Source organism: Gopherus evgoodei, chromosome 7, assembly GCF_007399415.2.
Source record: "Gopherus evgoodei ecotype Sinaloan lineage chromosome 7, rGopEvg1_v1.p, whole genome shotgun sequence".
Lineage (NCBI taxonomy): Eukaryota > Metazoa > Chordata > Testudines > Testudinidae > Gopherus > Gopherus evgoodei.
Genome location: NC_044328.1, coordinates 70,155,773 through 70,174,700, shown reverse-complemented (window position 1 = coordinate 70,174,700; position 18,928 = coordinate 70,155,773). Strand labels below are relative to the sequence as shown.

At 45.3% G+C, this 18,928-nt stretch overlaps 1 protein-coding gene across 6 annotated transcripts in view; it reads left to right on the top strand.

Annotated features, from left to right (window-relative positions):
• Positions 1-1,046: 1,046 nt before the first annotated feature.
• The window catches only part of MAPK8 (mitogen-activated protein kinase 8), a 119,805-nt gene continuing 101,923 nt past the window's right edge, over positions 1,047-18,928 (top strand). For 3 of the 6 annotated variants that reach the window (XM_030571382.1, XM_030571386.1, XM_030571387.1), the window contains exon 1: positions 1,047-1,122. The gene's annotated coding sequence lies outside the window, so the exon portion shown is untranslated. Of the gene's footprint in view, positions 1,187-4,523; positions 4,581-18,928 lie in introns of those variants that run through there. The other 3 variants (XM_030571383.1, XM_030571384.1, XM_030571385.1) reach the window with 3 other exon arrangements.

Genomic DNA, 18,928 nt, shown 5'->3' with positions numbered 1-18,928 from the left:
GGGGGCTGTCCAGTGGGGGCACATGGAGCACAGGGGGGCTATCCTGGTGGGGCAGGGCTGGGGGAGCACACAGAGCAAGGGTCTGTCCCAGGGCGGGAATATGAAGTGAAGGGGTATGTCTTGGGGGGCTGTGCAGCGGTGGGAGGGGAGGAGGAGGTGATGGGGTCTGTCCCAAGCAGGGGGACACATACAGCTGGGGGGGAGCTGTTCTAGAGGGTTGTGCGGTAAGGCATATGGAGGCAGGAAGGATGTCTGGGGGAGGGTCTTACAGGGGGAGCACATGGAGTGGGAGGGCTGTCCTGGAGAATGTGCAGGGGGTAAATGGAGGGGGGCACACAGAGAGGGGGGGTTGTCCCAGGAGGAGTGAGGGGGGCACACAGAGCAGAAAGGCTGTCCCAGGCCGGGGACATGCGGTGGGGGGAAGCATGCGTATTGGGGGGAGCATCTGTCCCGGGAACGGGGGACATATGGAGTCTTGGAGGGCCATAGAGGTGTACACAGAGCTGGGGAGCTGTCCTGAGAGGCCTAAGGGGGGCCCACAGAGTGGGGGGATCCGTCTGGGGGGCCATGCAATGGCGCACACAGAGTGGGAGCTGTCCTGGGGGCATGTCTGAGGCGGGGGGGCACACGGAGCCGCAGGAGTGCGTCTTGGGGGACCGTACGGGAGACACACGGAGTGGGGGGCTGTCCCGGTCTGTGGGGGGGGGGAGATCATGGAGCAGGGGGATCAGTCAGGAGGACCGGAAGCCAGGAGGGTCTGTCTGGGGAGGGCCATGACGAGGACACATGAAGTGGGGGGTGCTGTCCCAGGGAGCGGGCTGGGGGCACACAGACAAGGGGGGGTCTGTTTCAGGGGGCCGTGTGGGGGACACACGGGGAGGCACACGGTGCTGGGGGGCTGCCCGGAGGGGGGCACGGAGCTGGGGTACCCCCAGAAGGGCACAGGGAGCCTGTGGGGGGGTCTGTCTCGGGCCCGGGGGAGGAGAGGCTCCCGCTCCCCCTCCCCCTCGGGCCGGCGGCGCAGGGGGCGGGGCGCTGCGTCTCTGCGCGCGGCTCGGCTCGGCCCGGCCCCGGCTCGTTACTCAGCGGCCGCGGGTGAAGCAGGAGGCGGAGGCGGCGGTGGTGAGTGGGGGGCCGCGGCCTGTCCCGGGGCCGCAGGGGGAGCCCGGCCCGATTCGGCGCTGGGGTGGGTCTGACTCGGCCATTCCGTAGATGTTGGGCTGGGGGTGGGCGAGGCGATACCGGGCTGGGGGAGGGTGCGGCGCCAGCACAGGGCTCTGTGGGGGCGGGGGCGAGGGGGCAGTATGTGGGTCTTTGGGGGAAGGGCAGCGGGACGGGGTGCAATAATGTGCTGATGGGGGCAGCTGGGGGTGTGTGCGTCGTGGGGGAGGGGCAGCTAGTGGAGGTGCGTGCAGTGGGGAGGGATGCAATGATATTTGTCTTATGGGGGGCAGCTGGAAGGGGTAGGTGTAATGGTCCTAAGGGGAGGGGCAGTTATTGGGGGTGCATTGCAATTAGGTGGAATAATATTTGGTTGTTGTGGGGGGAGGGGCGGCTGAAAAGGGATAGCTGCAATATTTTCAGGGGGAGGGGCAGCTAGTGGGATGCATGCAAAGGGTGCAATGTTTAGATCTTATGGGGGTGCAGTAACAATAGTGGGGACAGCTGGAGGGAGAAGTGATCATAGTGGGGTGAAAGAGGAGGTATGGGGGACATTAGTGGGAAGAAGGGGTGCCAAAGGCCGGGGCCTGTACACGTGGAGTTCCTGTTGTCAGCCCTTGATTTAGGGATTGTCATCGTCTGTTTACCACCTTACACCCCTCCTGCATTTTATACATAACCTGTAGCAGGTGGATGGTTTTCCACAGCTGTGCTGAACTGTTGTTGCATGTGGGCTGGGTGGCATACTGGGGACCAGGAGAGCACTGCAAAACATGGGGATATGTTTGAGGGTGGGAGAGAGTGGAGGAATATCTCTTTGTTGGTCTGGAAGTAGAAGCATAATGCACGACAGTGGGACTTTTCTCCTTGGGAGCAAGGTAACCCAAGCTTAAGCTGTGGAAGGATCTTTCATCTTGCATACCTGCCCTGTATATAGGCTTGGCAGAATTTGATTTTTTTAAATATAATTTTGACACATAATATCAATTTTATTTTGAAGTACTTCAATCTATTTAAATGTTCGCAGTTGTGGGAAATGGTGGAGGCTGGTCAGACAATAATTTCATGACTCTGAACATTGAGATTCAAAAAGTTAGTTTTATAGCCATTAAAACACAAATTGTCAACATCACGGCAGAATATGCAAAGTAAACATCCTTAAATCAAACTCTAATAAGTTTTTTCAAGCAGCATTTTTCTTACTTGGCGTATCTGTAAATTTTGGAAAAATCGTTGGTTGGCTTCTGGGTCTACAGTAAAATCAGCAACAAAGAGTCCTGTGGGAGCTTATACACTAACAGACGTATTGGAGCATAAGCTTTCGTGGGTGAATACCTACTTTGTCAGCATTTATCAACATTTACAGATAAAAATTAATTTTTATCCAAACCGACTTGTATTTTATTGTAAGTTTTTTTGGGGGAAAGAGGTTTGAGTTGCTGTGGAGTGTAACAATTTGAAATGAATGAGATCTGTAACAGCATTCCAAATCACTGCTTTTGAAAAAATATCTTTTTGTTCCTCTGGGATATTTGACTTCTAAAGACAGCTGCTTAGAGAGTTTGGCAATATTTTTTCTCTCTTCTGCATTTTAATCCTGATACTTTTTGTCAAAAGTGAGTGAAGTGTTTTTTTGCAGCTTTTCTGTTGCCCTCTTCTAGTTTCTCTTTGTCTCTAGTAGTGTCAGAATTGACTCTGAAAGCTTCTGATTTCTTCAGATTTCTCTGTGTAGTGCTTCCATCAATGCAAAGTGTAAGAGTCTGTTAACTGGTCTCTGTTAATAAGCTGGAAATGTGACTCCCACAAGCCTTGTTTCTTCCCAGTTATGGTGGCATAGCTGGGTTTATACAGTCTTGCTGAATTTCAGTATTATATAGAGCGGCCTTGCAAAAGTATTATGAATATTTTTTCAGCCCAGGCAGAATATCTGCTTACCTAGTCTGACCATAATTATGTAAACACAAGTGATGTTTTACTCACCCATCTAGAGAAATTAATTGCTCTAGGGTAAGTGTGCGAGGCAGAGTTTTTTGCAAGCTTGTATTACAACTTGGGTTTATTTAGAGGTTTAGAGATTACTTTTGGTAACAGTCTGCGATTAATTCATTGAAAAACTAGTTTTAATTTTCAGAGTTATAGGCAAATGCACTCCTCTTTGGGTTAATCGGGTGTTTAAAACATAGTTCTGTAGCCTGTTTTATTTTGTTTGCATAAACTGGTACACTCTCAAGTATTGAATTCATTTAGAATTAATTCAAATTGTAGCCCGAAGGGATATTGGGTCAAATTCCTAGCTAAGGGTTCTAACTAAAAGTGAATTCAGTGATTTTTTAGACCCCTCAAATTGTACATTCTATGACGAGGAACCTATAATAACAAAAACATAGCTGGTGAAATTCAAATATGCCTATGCCTCTATTTTGACCTCAGTCAATGCAGGAACCATCTTAAATTATTTTATATCTGAATCTCTAGTGGTGCTCTTCAGTTCTTCTATCAAGTAAATTCTAATGCGTAGAGCAATACATTTTCCTTCATAAGTATGTGTGTTGTAAGCGCTTTGTTTTCTTCACAGGTGAGGCCCCGTACTGGCAGAGTGGTGAACTTAGTGGAGCTCTCTGCTAACGTAGGATTTTTATTATACAGTTACTAGTTTGGTGTCCAGTCTAGTGTTTCATATGCTAAGCAGTGAGATTTCCATATGTAGGGAGAGGGTGATTAGGGGACCTGTTTGTGGTGATGGATGAAATGTCCAAGCATGGAGTTTGGCTTCTGGAGATGGACTCTGAGATATTTCAGATAAGTGACATTTTCCTGAAAAAACGTGAGGTCTGATGGATGTAGATTGTATTTGAGACAGACTTACATACACAAAAACTTAATAACTGATTCCATCTCATTGAAACACATCTTTCTGAGCTTCCTGTTTCTCCCACTGAATGTGTTGGAGTGAGAATTTTTCTGTCTTGCCATCAGGTATCATAGAATGATTGTCTCCAAGTTCTGAGCGAGTTGTTTAACTTTGAAATGTTTGAAATAAGTATCAATTTATCTTTTAAGTGTGGGGAGTGGGTTGGAGGAATGAACAATGGCGATCTGAAGTTTTGGAAATACACAAGTCTTCTTTTCAGAATGAGATTATAGTCTTTTAAGAAGGACTGTAGGAAAAAAAGGGCAGCATCTTGTGTGGTAAATCTGCATCCTGTGCATACTCAAAAGCATACAGTCTTGCTTTTTACTGACTAATAAGGTTTTACTCCTGTTGGCCCTGCAGAGCCAATTCAGCAATGATAGGATGAGCAGGATTCACTTCTGGTTTTCACTTCTGACAGAATTGCTAACCGGATTTCTGATTGTAGAATCTTCATTGCTGATGATTCAGGAGCCAGAAGGAACCCAGCTTGGCTTTCAGATTCCAGGTCAGTTTTCAGGGTTGACAGTTAAGACGTAGGGGGTGGGGGAGAAAAAACTGTTTTTGTATAATGAGCAGATTTAAACTGGAATTGCTGAGAGAGATCAAATGTTAAACCTCACAATGCCATTTTTTAGATTCACTTTCCAAAGTAGGAAAATGATTCTAAAAAAGGCACAAAAAGGTTTTCTAGGAAAAAGTACAGTTTTTCAAACATGCTAATTTTAGGGAGCAGTGTTTTTGAAGCTTTGTAGAAATGCATGTACAATTTATTTGGCAAATCTATTAGGTGGACTTGCTTATAAGGTCAGGTATCTTATTTTAACAAATTTAATCATTATACAGTAAAAGCTGTGTTATCTGGCACTTTACCAGCCAGAAAGCTCCAGAAACTGGCATTTCTGATATCTCCCAATACAAATCTTCAGTAGGGTTGCCATTAAAAGTCTGGTTGGTGTGGGGCCGGCAGGCTCCCTACCTGACTCCACATGCCTCCCCTGAAGTGGTGACATGTCCCTTCTTCTTTTAGGCAGTGGAATGGCCATGGGGGCTCTGTGTGCTGCCCCTGCCCCGAGCGCAGGCTCTGCAGCTTCCATTGTCCGGGAACCACAGCCAGTGGGAGATGTAGTGGTGGTACCTGCAGGCGAGGCAGCACGCAGAGCCACCTGGCTGAACCTCTGCCTGGGAGCCAAGGGACGTGTTGGCACTTGTGGGGAGATGCCCGAGGTGAGCGTTGCCTGGATACGGCACCCTGAAACTCCTCCATTGCCACAACCCCCTGCCCTGAGCCCTCTCCCGCATCCAAACTCCTTCCCTCCATTGGTAAGTATAACTCTTAGTTAACCGGAATTTTTGACTAACCGAACACCCCATTCTCCCAACGTAATTATGCAATGTTTTGGTTCTCCATCTGGAATATATATAACAAGTTTGAGTTACTTTCATGTCTTATGGGTGGCATGTGTTCTGCAGCGGTTCTTCGGCTACAGAGATTAGATTTTGATGTGGCTGTTTTAAGCAACGTGTTAATGTTATAGAAGCATTTGGGACTGTAGTTCTTTCCATTTATTCAACGTCAGTTTGCTACCTTTGATTCTCAACTATAAGTACTATTTCAGTTCTTACAGACTGTTCCACAAGATGTGTAGAGTGCACATTGAACTATCCGATTGTGAATAATCAGATAGTGTTGTGCTCCATATGTCACTGTAATTGTATGTTTTTTTTTCTTTTAACATCTTATTGGTAGTATGTTGAGAAATATACTAAACTGTCTCTCAGGCTTGGTCTACACTATGCATTTAAACCGATTTTAGCAGCGTTAAACAGATTTAACGCTGTACCCGTCCACAGTACGAGGCCCTTTATATCAATATAAAGGGCTCTTTAAATCGGTTTCTGTACTCCTCCCCAACGAGAGGAGTAGTGCTAAAATCGGTATTACCATATCGGATTAGAGTTAGTGTGGCCGCAGATCGACAGTATTGGCCTCTGGGCGGTATCCCACAGTGCACCACTGTGACCACTCTGGACAGCAGTCTCAACTCGGATGCAGTGGCGAGGTAAACAGGAAAAGCCCTGCGAAATTTTGATTTTCATTTCCTGTTTGCCCAGTGTGGAGCTCTGATCAGCACGGGTGGCAATGCAGTCCCAAATCCCAAAAGAGCTCCAGTATGGACCGATACTGGATCTGATCGCTGTATGGGGAAACAAATCTATTCTATTAGAGCTCCATTACAGAAGACGAAATGCCAAAGTGTTTGAAAAAAAAAGTCTCCAGGCTACACAGTGCTGCGTGACAAGCATAATGGGGAGCCAGAGACTCAAATGGATGCTCATGGAGGGAGGGAGGGAGGGGGTACTGAGAACTCCAGCTATCCCACAGTCCCCAGCAGTCTCTGAAAAGTATTTGCATTCTTGGCTGAGCTCCCAATGCCTGTAGGTTCAAACACATTGTCCGGCGTGGTTCAGGGAATAGATCATCAATTTACCCCCCCCCCCCCCCGGCCATGTGAAAGAAATCGTTTCTTGACTTCTTTCAGTGTCGCCCTATGTATACTGAATGCTGCAGGTAGACGCGATGCTGCAGCAGTGAAGAGCAGTATCCGCTCTTCTCCCCTCCCTGGTGGCAGACGGTACATGCTTGATAACTGCTGAATACCCCTGGCTGGCCTCAGGGGCGCCTGGGTATAAATAGGAATGATTCCTGGTCATTCCCAGTAGATGGTACAGAACGGCTGGTAACCATCTTCATCATAGCGACTGGGGGCTGAGCTCCATCAGCCCCCTCCCTTTCGTGTGTAAAGAAAAGATTCTTTCCTGCCTGGACTATCATAGCAGCAGTGTGCTGGGCTCTTCTCCCCCGCACCGCTTAATGTCCTGCCTTGAATGTCATAGCATGGGGAGGCTGCCTCCCCCTCATTTTATCTCACTAACAAGTCACTGTTTCTTATTCCTGCATTCTTTATAACTTCATGACACAAATTGGGGGACACTGCCACGGTAGCCCAGGAAGGTTGGGGGAGGAGGGAAGCAACAGGTGGGGTTGTTGCAAGGGCACCCCCCGTGAATGGCATGTAGCTCATCATTTCTGCGGGATCTGACACGGAGCAGCTGTGCTCTCTGATACACTGGTTCTCTAGTACACTTGCCCCATATTCTAAGCAGGACTGACTCTATTTTTAGAAACCATTAAGGAGGGATTGACTCGGGGAGTCATTCCCAGTTTTGCTTTTGTGCCCCTGACCGATCTCAGCCGGGGCATCCATGATAGCAGCAGACAGCACAGAAGGACAGATAACCGTCATCTCATTGCCAAATTACACTGGCAGCAGACGGTACAGAACGACTGGTAACTGCTCTGCTATCATGCAAAAGCAAATGAATACTGCCATGTAGCACTGGAGTATGGCCTCTGTCCGCAGCATCCAGTACACATACGGTGACTGTAAAGAAAAAAAAAAAAGCTGAACGGGCTCCATGGTTGCCGTGCTATGGCGTCTGCCAGGGAAATCCAGGGAAAAAGGGCGCGAAATGATTGTCTGCCATTGCTTTCCCGGAGGAAGGAATGACTGACGACATTTACCCAGAATTACCTGCGACAATGATTTTTGCCCCATCAGCCACTGGGCTCTCAACCCAGAATTCTAAGGGGCGGGGGAGACTGCGGGAACTATGGGATAGCTACGGAATAGCTACCCACAGTGCAACGCTCCGGAAATCGACGCTAGCCTCGGACCACGGATGCACACCGCCGAATTAATGTGCTTGGTGTGGCCGTGTGTACTCGACTTTATACAATCTGTTTTATAAAACTGGTTTATGTAAAAGCGGAATTATCCCATGGTGTAGACGTACCCTTAGATTTGATCTCTCCTAGGTTGTGATGGAGGGGGTCTCGTGTTGAGTAGAAATGTACTGTATATTCTTTGACAAATTATGCTGCTGACTCTCTTTTTGGGCCTAGGTGCCCTTTTAAGAAGGGTTGTGATATATTTAATCTTCAAAATAATATCTACTATTACTAATAATATCTATCTATTGGTTATTAAACTGAGATTTTAAAAATCCTATTGAAAATGTGAATGCTGCTTGTTCTGCATTTATCTCAGCTTGGGCAATGAAAAATCAATGCCATTGTTTACACTCAGTGTTCTTAATACTGGGACATTAGGCTTTCAAACACTGCAAGAAATTATTTGTTAAAAGCAACTGTTTCCATGTATGTGTCTTTTTAAGATTTGGGAATGCTTCTGCTGGTTGTGTGTAAGCTAAAGTTAAATTGACACTACCTCTTTAAATGCATTGTCTGGCAAGCCAGAAATCTCAGTTGTTCTCTCTTTCAAATCTTCTCTTTTTAGCAGTGAATTTAGTGTTAGTGAAAGATAACATGTGAGGTTGGTGGCCTCTGGAATTCATCAGTACAGATGTACCATAGGCAGCCTCAGTACTTCCCCCTGCACTACTCTATTCTGCTGGTATACCTCAGTGAGGTTATGGAAGAACCCCCTTTAATGCTAAGAAGTGTTCGCTTTCTAATCCCACCATAGAGGTCAAACTGAAAGTGTGGTGACTTGGACTAGGAGAAACACCTGTTCATGTCATGTAGGGAACTGAATATTGACCTAGAGCAGATGTGAGCTTGTGACTTACAGCTTGTCTGTACAGAGGACTTTTACTGATTTAGTTGAACCAGTGCAAACTTATAGGTGTGCACCAGTCAAAAACTGGCTGTGTGTGAAGCTAAACTGATAGAAAATAGATTATAATGGATATGGCTGCCTGTCTACAAAGCTGCACCGATGTAACTAACTTGGTATAAAATCACTCTTTTAGTTAAATTAGTGCAATTTTGTGAGTAGATCAGCCTTTGAGGTTCAGAGCTCCTTATCTCATTACCAATACCCTGAGCCATTTTAATTTGTGTTGTCTTGAAAAACTTCACTGGAAGTATGTTAATCTTAGAATTTAAGAATAAGTAACAATCACAAGAAGCTTTGGCAGAATTCTTTTGCTCCCAGACTTGAGCAGTGGCATCAGGGCAGCATGTTGTTAGTATGTGCCCCTGAAGTAGAATACATTTGGAAATATTTGAAACAAAGTTGGGGTACAATCGGAGGGAAATCTTGGGGAAATTATCCTTGAAAAGGCAGATAATCCTCCTTGTAAAGCTACTATGCTTTTATAATAGTTATCTTTAGGATGTGATGTTTGCGCTGGTGTGTCTGTTTACATCATCCTCATTGATCTCTATGGAAGAAAGTAATTTAAAATTGATCCAGATTGTGTGTGTGAAATGTTCTGGATCAGGAGGAAACTTGTCTATAAATAGAATTACAATTTTTTAAATTCTTCCTAGGGAGTACTGTACTACTAAGAGCATATTTTAATGGTATCTTACAATATTTAGAAACTGATAGTTAAGGCCTCTCTCCAGGGAAAGATTTCCACTGGATTTCCAGTGGCAAGTCATCTTTATTTATTTAATCTCTTCCTCTAATATCTATGCATAGGAGATAATCTTAGAGACACTGTCTTTCTCTCTCTTTGCCCCACCCCTGGCATGAAATATGGGACTGTTTATCTACTGGAATCTGATTCTGTGGTTCATGGGGGCATGTTGACAGTAAGATGATTTGAAGAGTTCAGTTCTTGCAATTTATTGGAGGTAAATGTTGATGACTGCAGCTCTGGATGATGATATGCCTTTTAATTAAATGGAACTATAATATGAAATTGAAGGGTATGCCCAATGTCCTCTGTTTGTATGTTCAGTCTGTATTATCTCTCTCTTAAAAATGAGGTGTTTGTGTGACTTTGCATGTTCCTATGAGAACTTCCTATCTATGTAAAATGCAAATATATTGAGAGCTGCTTATATTTTTCCCTTTCTCCAGGACACAAATCTATTTCTATCTACTTTTGAGTTGAATGTGGGTGAGAGCTGTTGCTGGCTAGTCAGTTTGCAGATGTAGAGTGCCATTATACAAATGGGCACTGCATGGCTCTTAGAGCTCCCGATATTTGACTTGAGTACTACAGAAAACCCAAAAACTGTATATCACCTTGTTTGAGGCTGATAAAAAGGTAGCATGAAGGTCATCTTCAAAGGAAAAACAATTGAAATTATGTTATTTATGATCTATAAAAAAGGCCTTGAGGGTTTGTTCACTAAAATAAACAAAAAAACAATCCAGGTAGTTCTATCTACTCTTCACTGGAAATTCAGGTCTCATTTATCCTTGAAGATTCTATGACGACTTGAGAACTAGTTTAACTATGAGATCACAAGAGAGTGAAGGTTGAGTAGTTGAAAACAGAATTTTAGACTGTTAAACTGTTTGCCTTTCGGGTTTGTTTCAGTGGTTTTTCTGTTAAAACTTGTTTAACTTTAGCAATTAACATTGAGTAGAAAGGAAGTCTGTTAAGATGTGAGAGCACACAATGCAAATACTCTGAAGGTATGTCTGTAGTTCAGTGTGAGGTGTGATAGCCGCTCAGGCAGACATATACACACTAGCACAGTTAAAAATAGTCGTGTAGATGTGAGAGCACATGCTTCAGACAAAGTAGGTGTCCAGGGTCCCCAGCATGCATGTACAGCTCAGGCTGAAAGCCTGTGCTGCCACATTTACATGGCTATTTTTAACTCTGCTAGTGCGTATGTATCTGCCTGGGCTGCAGTCACGCCTCACGCTGCAGTATAGGCATCCCTGAAACGTCCACAAAGTTCTCCAGTAAAACCAGAGTTAGCATTGCTGATATTTTTGAAGTTAAATAATAATAAAAGCAGAAAAAAGAATACATTGAAAACTTTCAGAATGCATGTATACATCATAAAAAGGCACAATCCCTAAATCCATGTAGGATAAGTTTAAAAGGCACCCTGAAAAGTATAGGCTGCAAGCAAACTGGAAAAGAGAAAGTATAGACTTAGCAAGAGGTGTCATGCTGTGGAAAAAAACAAATGAACACTTAAGGCCCCTGGGCTGGGGCAGCAGTATTCCACTCTCCACCATCTGTAGCAGACCTCTCATTGCTACCGATAATATTCTGCAATCAAAGATTGCAGGTAGAATATGGCTGTGAAGAAATTCCTGTGCTTTTTTTGCAACAGTGTTACGCTGTTGACTCATATTTAGCTTGTAATCCACTATGACCCCCAGATCCCTTGCCGCAATATTCCTTCCTAGGCTGTCGTTTCCCATTTTGCTTGCTGCAAACCTCCCTAGCCTTACCTAACAGTCCTGGATTGGATTACCCTATCTGCTGGGAGAGCAGGTTACTTATCCCTGTCTCCTAACACTTTTAGTCCTTTGTCTCATGTCACAGTCTTACTGTTCTCACCTATACTGCCCTCACCCCTGGTTCAGCTGAGGGAAAGCAGTTGTAGTCAGATGAATAATTTCCCATCTACATCCAATAGATCCATTTCTGGTACTTGTGAAAAGTTAGTAGTCTGGTTGTCCATTGTATCGCCAAGGTGTCTGCATTCACATGTTCACAATTCTTGTTCAACCATTCACCCAACCCAAACATATCTACCTGACCTGCACCCAGTCAATTCATTGATTATTTCCCAGTCTCTGGAAAGAAGTTAATACCGATAAAGTACGTAGCAGTACAAAAGTTAGTGAGTAAACTGAGTCAAACATAATTTTCACAAAAATAATACAGAAATTTCTTATGTTCTTTGCACAGCCAACATTATCTGAATGTTTCTGCAGAAATGATCAGCAAATATTAATTTTGACTTTTGAACCAGCGTCGTCATGCTTCAGAATTAACACTTTTACTTAGAAAAATGGGGCAGTTTACACCTTTTAGTGCTGTTGCTTCGGACGGTATCTGCAGACTCTGCAAAACAGCACTGTCTGGTCATATAAGCAAGGTTATTTTCGCAACCAGATGGGCTGGATGCTTTTTTAAAATTGAAGCATAAGATCTGCTAGATGCAAAATTGTTGTAGTGACTGGATGAGTATATTAAGGCATACCCAATCTCCAGGCAGGAGTTAGAAACCCATTGCTCAAATCATAGAGGAAGGAGCTGAACAGTGCTCCAGTTGACCATTTATTTCCAAAATGGCTACTCTAGAGCAGGACCCAGATACTGCCCTAGAATTTAAGAAGCCTTTTGAAGGAGGAACATATTGGGAAGGACTCCGCTACAAAAGGAGGGACTCTGGGACTGATGGAGTCTGAGAGATGGAACAGATCCATGACTACTACTGAAGTACCTATAAAGTGAGTGACTGAGTTGTCAGACACCTGAAAGACGGGAGCTTGATTTGAAATCCCTCTTGTACAGTAAGGGCTTGGCTGCACTTGCAAGTTACAGCACATTAAAGGAGCCCTGGGCGCACTAGCTCACTACCTGTCCACACTGGCAGGGCACATAGAGGACTCTGATTCCACAGCTAGAGCACTCCTGATACTCTAGCTCTGCAAGTAGAATAAAGTTTGATGTGCCCCTGCTGGAGCACTCCAGTGTCAGTGTTAACGAGGTGTTGTATTACTGCGCTCTGATCAGCCTCTGGAAATGTCCCATAATTCCCTTAAGTCAAGTGGCCAGTCTTGTCATTGTTTTGGATATGCCCTTTGAAAGCTCCATTTGACAGCTAGCATGCTTATCTGCTCCGAGACAAAGCAACCATTACTGTGGAATGCTGTGTGTGTGTGACAGAGAGAGAGAGAGAGAGAGGCGAAGGGGGAGTTCTGCTGCTATCTGAACATACAAGACAGCATGCTGACATGCTCTCAGACCCCCAAAATCCCACTCTCTCCCCCCCCACACACATACACACAACACACTCCCTAAGACTGCGAGTATATTATTGCCCTTATATAAATCCATGGTACGCCCACATCTTGAATACTGTGTACAGATGTGGTCTCCTCACCTCAAAAAAGATATTCTAGCACTAGAAAAGGTTCAGAAAAGGGCAACTAAAATGATTAGGGGTTTGGAGAGGGTCCCATATAAGGAAAGATTAAAGAGGCTATGTCTTTTCAGCTTGGAAAAGAGGAGACTAAGGGGGGATATAATAGAGGTATATAAAATCATGAGTGATGTTGAGAAAGTGGATAAGGAAAAGTTATTTACTTATTCCCATAATACAAGAACTAGGGGTCACCAAATGAAATTAATAGGCAGCAGGCTTAAAATAAATAAAAGGAAATTTTTCTTCACACAGCACACAGTCAACTTGTGGAACTCCTTACCTGAGGAGGTTGTGAAGGCTAGGACTATAACAGTGTTTAAAAGAGAACTGGATAAATTCATAGTGGTGAAGTCCATAAATGGCTGTTAGCCTGGATGGGTAAAGAATAGTGTCCCTAGCCTCTGTTTGTCAGAGAATGGAGATGGATGGCAGGAGAGAGATTACTTGATCATTGCCTGTTAGCTTCACTCCCTCTGGGGCACCTGGCACTGGCCACTGTCGGTAGACAGATACTGGCTAGATGGACCTTTGGTCTGACCCGATACGGCCGTTCTTATGTCACCCTCCATCCCACCCACCACCCATTTGAAAAGCATGTTGCAGACACTTGCATGCTGGGATAGCTACCACAATGCACTGCTCTTTCTGGCTGTTGCAAGAGCTGCTAATGTGGCCGTGCCAGTGCACTGTCAGCTGTCAGTGTGGACAGACTACAGCACTTTCCCTACTGCGCTCTACAAAGGCTGGTTTAACTGAAAATGCTCTACATCTGCAAGTGTAGCCATTCCTTAAGTGTTCTTTCTACGTGGAACTTGTATGAATATTTCTTATACACTTTTACAATGACATAACACTCATCCCAAAATGCTCTATAAATTTAACTCACTGATATCCAAACAATAATATATCTTACTGTCTGTGGAATGGAACCCAGAAATTCTTCAAACATTTGCACCCTTTATCTTAAGTCCACCACTCTACCCTAATGTATTCAGCGTTAATATTGGACTGTGGCTGATGTGTATAAGATATCCCAAAATAATGTCTATCAGGTGTTACCATTACCTTTCAAAACTTTTTTTTGTAAGCTTGGGAAAGATGTTTATTATTTCTGTGTACAAGTTTTGTTATAGTGAGGCCTACCTCTTCTATCTAAACTATGTACGTCACAATATAGTCATCTTTCTAACGGTTTTAAAATAGAAAATAGTGTTTCTAAGCTTTTATCTTCCCCAATAGTTATTGGACAAAGATACTGCTAATGTTCCATAGTGTATTTCAGGCCATGTCTACATCTAAAATTTTGCAGCGCTGGTTGTTACAGCTGTATTAGTACAGCTGTATTGGGCCAGCGCTGCAGAGTGGCCACACTTACAGCAACCAGCGCTGCAAGTGGTGTTAGATGTGGCCACACTGTAGCGCTGTTGGGCGGCTTCAAGGGGGGTTCCGGGACGAGAGAGCAAACCGGGAAAGGAAACCAGCTTCGCCGCGGTTTGCTCTCTCGGTCCCGGAGCCACCCAGCAAACCGCAGGGAAGGAGACCTGCTTGCTCGGGGTTCCGGGACCGAGAGAGCAAACCGGGAACGCCGCGGTTTGCTCTCTCGGTCCCGGAGCCACCCAGCAAACCGCAGGGAAGGAGACCTGCTTGCTCGGGGTTCCGGGACCGAGAGAGCAAACCGGGAACGCCGCGGTTTGCTCTCTCGGTCCCGGAGCCACCCAGCAAACCGCAGGGAAGGAGACCTGCTTGCTCGGGGTTCCGGGACCGAGAGAGCAAACCGGGAAAGGAAACCAGCTTCGCCGCGGTTTGCTCTCTCGGTCCCGGAACCCCGAGCAAGCAGGTCTCCTTCCCTGCGGTTTGCTGGGTGGCTCCGGGACCGAGAGAGCAAACCGCGGCGTTCCCGGTTTGCTCTCTCGGTCCCGGAACCCCGAGCAAGCAGGTCTCCTTCCCTGCGGTTTGCTGGGTGGCTCCGGGAATGCGAGAGCAAACCGGGAAAGGAAACCAGCTTGATTACCAGAGGCTTCCTCCTTCCACGGAGGTCAAGAAAGGCGCTGGTAACTGTCTACATTGGATTACCAGCGCTGGATCACCAGCGCTGGATCCTCTACACCCGAGACAAAACGGGAGTACGGCCAGCGCTGCAAACAGGGAGTTGCAGCGCTGGTGGTGCCCTGCAGATGTGTACACCTTCAAAGTTGCAGCGCTGTAACTCCCTCACCAGCGCTGCAACTTTCTGATGTAGACAAGCCCTCAGTCAACCTTCATTGCATATAGGCTTAGCAGTAAAATGATAATCCTCACATTTTTGTTGCCTGTTCTGTTGTACTTTTGCAGTTGCATAGATCTAGCTTGATGTATGACCACACTAGATTCTTATTCATCTCCTCCTCTTGGGTACCATAAACTAATACCATAATGGATATTGGCAGAAAACGCAACTTTAAATTACTTAATGGTTGTGATACTACATACTAACTCCTGAGTGTGTACATTTCTACATATTATAGAAAGGTTTACAGCATACAGTACAATAGTGACTAATAATAACCTCTCTGTAAAACCAAGATTTAGCTTTTAAAGTGACTGAATAGCTTTGCAGTAAGGCCATAATGTGTATATGTAATGTGAATATGGAAATATATGTATTAGGATAGCAAGTTATGATGGCTGAGGTGCTTCCATTCTACGTCCTGTTCTCGGGGGTGGGGGTGTTTATTTTGAAATTTCTCATGTTTATCTTTCTATGCAAAGGCAATGGTGTTGTCTAGTTCAGTTTAATAATAATTTTTGACAACTTTTTGTGATAGCAAATCAAAGTGCTCATAAAGAAATGCATTGGGTTTTTTTGTTTTTGTCTTTGCTGTAAACTCTTAACACCTTCCTTGTAAAACTTCAGACTTTGTGTGCAGGTGGGCCTGATTTGGTCAAGTGCCTGGAAAGTTCATTAGTTTGACTATAGTAGGACTCATTTTAAAAAAGCACTGCTAGACAGAGCCACCAGCGACAGGTTTTTAAGCCTAATTATTAGCCCTGATGCTTGGTAATATAACTTGTCCCGTCCAGCACTCAGGTACACATTTGAGTAAAATGAGTCATGTGCATGACTTTTTTTACAGATTAGGGTCCTGATTCCTAATGTATATTGTAAGGGAAAGCTGAATCTCTTCCAGTGGAGTGTGTGTAGACACTCATCCCTCCCCCTTCCCCCCCCCCCCCGACTGGCAAGTCATAAAATCACATCATTTATAATTATTAACTTGCTTTTTCTTCTTCCTAGCCCCAACCTCCTACTTCAATTCCAGCATTATTTCAGTCGTAACTGTGTCAACTCCTAGAAGTAAAAACCAATATTGTGACTGTATGTTACCCACAAGCCTGGAACCCATCTTTCAAAAGTTATACAATTGAACATGGTTTGAAGCAGAAATACAAATGGCTGCAGAACCAGTGATTCCCTCCTCCTCCTCCCTTCTAAGCCTCATCCAGAGCTGGGATCAGAAATGGGGGTGGCGAAACCCTGATCCTTGAGATAATATGGTTATAGAAATGTTACTTAGACATAGCATAATTACAGAAGTTTGAAGATGGTACATATACACATGTACAAATTGCTTCATCAGGTAAAATAAACTCTTTGTAACCAACCTTTCACTCTGACACACACACCTCCATGGTGCATTCACACACTGGCTTCTTTTTGCTTTCTTTAAAAAAAAAAAAAAAAGCTTTAATTTTTGTTTCCTGCTGTACAAAATGTCATGATTAGGCCCTTGTCCTTCTCCATTCATGATACAGAGTTCTGATCTTGTTCTGGCTTTTCTGGAAGCAGTACTGCCTTGCATTTTTTTTCACACTTGTCACTGTAGCATGTGATTTATCAAATACTGATGGTTCTTCTAACATGTGTAGCTAGTTACTAGGGGCTTGTCTACATCAGAAAGTTGCAGCGCTGGTGAGGGAGTTACAGCGCTGCAACTTAGGAGGTGTACACATCTGCAGGGCACCACCAGCGCTGCAACTCCCTGTTTGCAGCGCTGGCCGTACTCCCGTTTTGTCTCGGGTGTAGAGGATCCAGCGCTGGTGATCCAGCGCTGGTAATCAAGTATAGACACTTACCAGTGCTTTTCTTGACCTCCGTGGAATAAGCAGGTATCCCAGCATCACCGAGGAAGCCTCTGGTAATCAAACTGGTCTCCTTCCCCGGTTTGCTCTCGCGTTCCCCGAACCCGAGCAAGCAGGTCTCCTTCCCTGAGGTTTGCTGGGTGGTTCGGGGAACGCGAGAGCAAACCGCGGCGAAGCTGGTCTCCTTCCCCGGTTTGCTATCGCGTTCCCCGAACAAGCAGGTCTCCTTCCCTACGGTTTGCAGGGAGGTTTGGAGAACGCGAGAGCAAACCGCGGCGAAGCTGGTCTCCTTCCCCGGTTTGCTCTCGCGTTCCCCGAACCCCAAGCAAGCAGGTCTCCTTCCCTGCGGTTTGCTGGGTAGTTCGGGGAACGCGAGAGCAAACCGCGGCGAAGCTGTTCTCCTTTCCCGGTTTGCTCTCTCGTTCCCCGAACCCCGAGCAAGCAGGTCTCCTTCCCTGCGGTTTGCTGGGTGGTTCCGGGAACGCGAGAGCAAACCGCGGCGAAGCTGGTCTCCTTTCCCGGTTTGCTCTCTCGTTCCCCGAACCCCCGAGCAAGCAGGTCTCCTTCCCTGCGGTTTGCAGGGTGGTTCGGGGAACGCGAGAGCAAACCGCGGCGAAGCTGGTCTCCTTTCCCAGTTTGCTCTCGCGTTCCCCGAACCCCCCTTGAAGCCGCCCAACAGCGCTGCAGTGTGGCCACATCTAACACCACTTGCAGCGCTGGTTGCTGTAAGTGTGGCCACTCTGCAGCGCTGGCCCTATACAGCTGTACTAATACAGCTGTAACAACCAGCGCTGCAAAATTTTAGATGTAGACATGGCCTAGGTCTTCCCTGCTAGGACAGAGGGCCTTAGGGAGGAACAAAGCAATCTTGCTCTCCTAACCCACAATATCATCCTTTAGTAGTCATTCTTATTTTTAGACCATTATACTTGAGCAATGAACTTCTATAAAACATCTGAAAAATCAAGACCCTTATCTTGAAAGTTTTCTGTCTGACGCAATGTTGTGCCTGTTTGTACCACACTGTGGGAAGCCATGACGGATTAGACAATGAGAAGATCATTATATTAGTAGTGGACTTTGTTGTTAGTTTATAAGGTCCAAGTGGTAAATACCTTAGACGAAAGAATTCATGGAACACTAAAATATCTGAGGCTTATATTATTAAAGTACAAATTAACTTAATGAGAAGTAATATTCACAAACAGACTTAGCTGACAAGTTCCAAACTTGCGTTCTAAGCTTTCATATTGGTTTCTGCAGCAACTTTGATTTAAAATTAAGATTTTTAGGCATTTCCTTTATATTTAAAATGAACTGTCATACCAATATTTAACTTTTTAAATCTAAAGTCCTTTCTCAGCTAATTTATATCTCCATATTTCTTGCAGTGCTCTTCTGTCTCTCTGCTTTCTTTCATTACTGAGAGGTTAATGCCTATTCCAGATCACTAGATGAGGAAGCAGACAAAAAAGCAAAGAGATGAGAACCTGGGATTCTGTTTTTTTGTTCTGCTACTTTTCTTAACACTTTGAGGCACATAGCAGTTAAGTGACTAAGCCAACTTCTTCCTCTTTGAGATAGGGGTAAAAATACCTGGTAGAGTGAAGGCTTCGTTTTCAGTGTTGTGCATCTCCTATCAGAGGATATTAAAGTATGATTCTCCCCACCCCTAAAACTAACGCCATATAGCGAGGCGGTGGGATACCCCACAGCCCTGCTGAGGGACAAACCTCCCCCAACCCTGCTGTGGGCAGAGCCCCTGGGTCCTGCGCCCGCCCCTCAGTAGGAGC